This window comes from Taudactylus pleione, unplaced genomic scaffold (genome assembly GCF_031769625.1).
Source record: "Taudactylus pleione unplaced genomic scaffold, aTauple2 ptg001508l, whole genome shotgun sequence".
NCBI classification, from domain to species: domain Eukaryota; kingdom Metazoa; phylum Chordata; class Amphibia; order Anura; family Myobatrachidae; genus Taudactylus; species Taudactylus pleione.
Window position 1 is genome coordinate 865,829 of NW_028285906.1, and position 5,942 is coordinate 871,770.

A 5,942-nucleotide genomic window follows, 5' to 3' on the forward strand; every position below is an offset into this window, starting at 1 on the left:
GGTCCTCCATTTATGTTATATTGATATATACGTGCGGCTAAGGCGCACACAAACACAGAAATTATTTTTTTTTTGTTGGAAACTAGTGCTCTTTGTGGGTTACACCACCCTTTAAGAAATGAGCCAGCCGGTCCTTTACTTATGGGACACAGGCGCACGCTTGGCGCTGCTCCTTTGTTGATGCACGTGCAGCCACAGTGCACCCAATTCACAAACAGAAAATATTTTTTTATTTTGTTTGGAGTGCACTTTGGGGGTTACAGCACCCTTTAACGGACAAGCAAGCCGGCCCTTTACTTATGGGACACAGGCGCATGCTTGGCGCTGCTCCTTTGTTGATGCACTTGCAGCCACAGTGCACACAATTCACAAACACAGAAAATATTTTTTTATTTTGTTTGGAGTGTACTTTGGGGATTACAGCACCCTTTAACGGTCAAGCCAGCTGGCCCTTTACTTATGACACAGGCGCACGCTTGGTGCTACTATGTTGATGCACATGCGGCTACTGCGCACACAATTCACAAACACAGAAAAAATATTTATTTTTTTTTGCACTTGGGGGGAGCACCCCTGATGGACAGAGCACCCCCTGGACAACACTACAGCACCCCTTTAGGACTGGGACACTACACAGGACTTTGGAGTGGACACAGCCCCTATGGACAACTGACTGCACAACACAGTCCAGCCAGCCCCTATGGACTTTGGTAGAGTGGACACAGCCCCTATGGTCAACAGCAGCACAGCACAACACAGCCAGCCCCTATGGACTTTGGAGGAGTGGACACAGCCCCTATGGACAACAGCAGCACAACACAGCCAGCCCCTATGGACTTTGGAGGAGTGGACACAGCCCCTATGGACAACAGCAGCACAACACAGCCAGCCCCTATGGACTTTGGAGGAGTGGACACAGCCCCTATGGACAACAGCAGCACAGCACAACACTACACTGCACTACACTACACAGCCAGCCCTAACTCCCACCCTCCCTCTTCACCTTCCACAGCCGAGTGAGAAAATGGCGCTGACGCGGGTACCTTATATAGAATCCAAAACCCGCGAGACCCGGAAGGCGGGATGATGACGTTTTGCCTCGATTTCAGATCCGAGTCAGGCAGGAAAAGTCGAGCCTGACTCGGATCGGCCTCGGATTGGGGGGGTTCGGATTCAGGAAATCCGAACCCGCTCACCCCTAATATAAATATATACACGTGTGTATATATATATATATATATTGTGATAGGATCACTGGTAAAGTGGTCTGTGGCAAGTACATTTGTCCCAGATTCCTGTCTTTTGTGTTTTAAACCCCCAGGAGAAAGTCTGCAGTGTAGCAGGCTTGAGTCTCGGCTTTTTGAAAAGCCGGTTTGGGACCTGGGGGTTGTGGGTGAGAGGAGAGGGAGGGCTCCACCCACGGCCACTCCAGGTTCTGGTAGTGAGGGAACTACCTGTGAAGTTAGTGCCCCGACAGGGCTAGGATTTATGTTTATGTTTTCTTTATGTTATTTCTGACATTGTACAATAAAGACTGGCGCCGACCAGCTTGTACTCGCTTCCAGACTGGTGTGCTGCTTCCCTGCTGCTGTGTGTGTGTGTAAGGAAGGAGTCCCCTACCCAGGAGAGGGACCTCCTAATCTGACTGTGTCACAATATACACACATATATATATATATATATATATATATACACATATATATATACATATATATATACATATACACATATATATATATATATATACACACACACACATATATATATATTATGGCCTGGCCCTTATACAAATGGGCATAATTAAGGAGGAGGAGGAGCTGCTGAGGCCAGAGGGAGTGGCCCTGAACATAGCAGAGCGGCGGCTACCAGAGCCGCCACTGCTGCTTCTACACAGAAGTGATCACATAGTGATCACTGTAGAACCAGAGCCGTAGCGGGAGGGTGTCCCGCTGGCAGCCCGGATACAGAGCAGAGTGGCGGCTACCAGAGCCGCCACTGCTGTTCCTACACAACAGTGATCACTATGTGATCACTGTAGAGCCGGAGCCGCAGCGGGAGGATGTCCCGCTGGCGGCCCAGATACAGAGCAGAGCAGCGGCTACCAGAACCGCCGCTGCTGCTTCTTACTGAAGGGGTGGGTCCAGCTGCCCGATCACTGCTGGCCACAGTGATCGGGTCACCACAGCAGCCCTGGCTACACAAGCCCTGGCTACTGGAAGTTGCTAGCCCATGGAAGTTCGTTGGAAGGCCAGCAGTGATCGGGACACAATGGAGGGGGAGCGGTGGGTGTAGAGGGACCAGAAGGTCCCTCTGATATAGGCGGCAGTGGGAAGATTAACTTCCCATAGCTGCCTAGTGGCCATTTCTGACTGGTCGTATCTGATACGACCATGCCAGGCAAGTGGTTAAAACCAGATGTAGAGATAGGGGTTTATCCCATAATTGAGCGGTTATTGCAACAGGGAATTTTAGTACGTATAGCAAGTGTAGCCAATAGTCCCATTTTTCCAGTGAAGAAGGCTGGGGGGAGGGGCTATAGATTAGTACAAGACCTTAGAGGGGTTAATAAGGTAGTTGAGAGCCAATTTCTCGTAGTGCCAAATCCAGCTGTCATTCTCATGCAGATTCCACCAACTGCAATCCATTTCACTGTCATCGACCTCTGTTCTGCTTTCTTCTCTGTCCCTCTTCATCCTGACTGTCAGTACCTATTCACCTTCACATACAGGGAGGTACAATACACATGGACATGATTTCCCCAGGGTTTCATAGACAGCCCCAGTATCTTCTCCCAGGCCTTACGCGACTGTTTACAATCTTTTCAACCTGCCAATGGATCTGTTCTAATACAACATGTGGATGATTTATTGTTGTGTTCTGATTCGTTCATGTCATGTTTAAATGATACTAAACTTTTATTGCTTAATCTCTTGCACACAGGACACAAGGTTGCTAAGGACAAACTACAGCCATGCTAGTCCAGGGTTAAATTCTTAGGACACTGTCTAATGCAGGGGTTATGACATCTGACTACTGATTGAATCCAGGCCATACAGACCATGACACTGCCGCGTAACCAACAGCAAATCCGTACCTTCTTGGGAATGTGTGGATACTGCAGAATGTGGATCCCAGGTTTTTTCTATTTTGGCCTTGCCATTACAGGACTTAGGGCCTTATTCAGACCCAGTCGCAAGAGCTTGCAACCGGGTCCATGTTTGCCCACTGGGCATGCGCACGTCGGAGCCGGCTCCGACGTGCATATGCACGTGACCCGGCTAGAGACGGGCGCTCCATTGCTACGGGCCTCTCACCAAAGGGGGCAAGCTGTCGATGGTGATTGACAGCTCACCCCGTTTGGGAGGCAGGCGGGGGGGTGGCCGGCCAAACGGAGGTGTTCCTTGACAGAACACCTGCCGTTTGGAGGCAGGAAGCTCCCTGGGGCTTGCGCTTGCCGAGACCCAACCTTAGGGTCTCGTCGCAAGCCCCGATGGTCGCGATGGTCTTGACCATCGCGACCATCACCCTGGTCGGTCGCTAAGCTGTGGGTGGTAACCCACAGCTTAGCTAGCGACCAGGAGACCGCACTAAAAAAAAAGAAGTGGCCCCCCTCATTCAGAGAGAGCGATCGCTTCATGTGACCGCCTCTGAATGAGGGCCTTAGTCTCTTCCTCAAAGTCCGATCATGTCATACACACAGAGGAAACCGAGCATGCTCTCCTTAATATTAAGGTTAGTCTGACAAGAGCACCTGCATTGGGAATACCTAACTATGAAAAACCTTTTGAATTATATTGTACGGAAGCCGATGGTTGTGCAGCAGGTGTCCTCACCCAAAAACATGGTGACGGTAGCAGACCTATAGCATACTACAGTGCCCAATTAGACACTGTTGCAAGATCACTCCCAACGAGTTTAAGAAGTGTAGCTGCAACTGCTCTATTGGTCAGTAAGAGTGAGGATGTAGTATTAGGCCATGATATGATTGTTTATACACCCCATGCTGTATCTGCTTTGCTGAATTCTGCCCAAACCAGACATGTTTCCTCAGCTAGGTTCACAAAATGGGAACTAGCTCTAATAGCACCTGCAAACATCACCATTAGATGGTGCAGTACGTTAAACCCAGCAACGTATTTACAATATGTGCCACAGGATACACAAAGGGTAGAGAGAGGTGAGTCGCTGGTGGAAGGTGAGTTTTGCAGGTATACTGATGCACAGGATTGTATGGAATATTTAAATCAGACCTTTAGTGCAAGACCTTACATACGTGATATACCTTTAGAAGATGTAGATGTGACTTTTATGTGGATTGGAGTTGTCATAGACAAACTGACACAGGAGAGAAATGCAAGGTTATGCTGTTGTAAATGACGAGGACATCATAGAAGCCAAACCCCTTGGTCCACATCATTCAGCCCAAGTGGCAGCGCTGGTGGCACTAAGAAGAGCGTTTAAATTAGCAGATGGAAAAGCTGCTAATATCTACACTGACTCTAGGTACGCCTTTGGTACATGATTTTGGTGTTCTATGGTGTCTAAGAAATTTTATGACAGCAGCAGGTACACCAGTCACGCATTCAAAACATAAAAGGACTATTGACAGCGATTCAAATGCCTAAGGCAGTGGCCGTCATTAAATGTAAAGCCCATACATGTGAGGACAATCCAGTGTCACTAGGAAATAATAGAGCAGATGAAGCTGCCAAATGGGTAGCAGGGTTGAAAATGAACACACCAATTGATCAAATGATGGTTTTTTAAACTATTGATATGCAGAAATTAATTGAGATGCAAAATTTGTGTCTGGAGATCCAAGGGATGTGGACAGGAGTCCTCTGGACTCTGGAGAAATGTACAAGGTAAGCCGCTGGCACCCAAGGCATACTACCCAAGCTTGGTTGAGGCAGCACACGGTCTGACTCATCTGGGAAAGCAAGGTATGTGCAAGTTGGTCAGGGTGTATTGGTGTGCACCAGGTTTTTCTTCCCAAGCCGAAAAGAGGGCAATGTCCTGCTTGACATGCATGAGGAAGAACGTTGGAAAAATAGTACCAACCGAGCCATCCCACATCCCTCCGACAGATGGACCTTTTCAGGTAATACAAATTGATTTCATCCAATTACCACCCTGCAGGAACCTCAAGTATGTATTAGTTTGTACAAATGTATTTTCTAATTGGGTAGAGGCATATCCAGCTGCCACTAATACTGCTGTGTTCACTGCTAAAAAGATTGCACAGGAGTTTGTATGCAGATACGGTATCCCTAGAACTATTGAAAGTGATAGGGGTACTCATTTCACAAGTGATGTCTTCCAGAGTATGATGGGTATTAATAGTAAACTTCACACCCCCTACCGACCCCAGGCCAGTGCAAAGGTAGAGAGGGTAAACGGTACTATTAAGAATAAACTAAGTAAGATCATGGCAGAGACTGGACTGGGATAGCCAGAGGCATTACCATTAGTCCTTCATAGCATCAGGGCATCTCCTAGACCTAAATACTGTTTGGTAGACAACCTCATTTGATTGTAAGTCCACAGAAAGATTGAAAAGTAACAACGAGGTTACTGTGAAGTATCTTATAACAATGAGTAATCAGTTGAAACAGCAGAAACTGAAATTGTTGTCACCTGACATGCCAGAAACAAACTGTTATGATGTCAAACCTGGAGAATTTGTTATGATCAGAAATTTCTTACGTTCAGGTTGTCTGATAGATCAGTGGGAAGGTCCGTACCAGGTGTTGCTGATGAGTACTACATCCTTGAAGGTGGCAGAGAGAGATACCTGGGTCCATTCAACTCACTGCAGGAAGGTCAACCAACCGGTGGAGATACAAGGTGGAGTCGAGGCAGATAACGTAACCTGTCAATTGCGAGCTTGTTCCAGGAGGATTAAAGGTTACAGTGAGATACCTGAGCTAGAGAAATTTGTA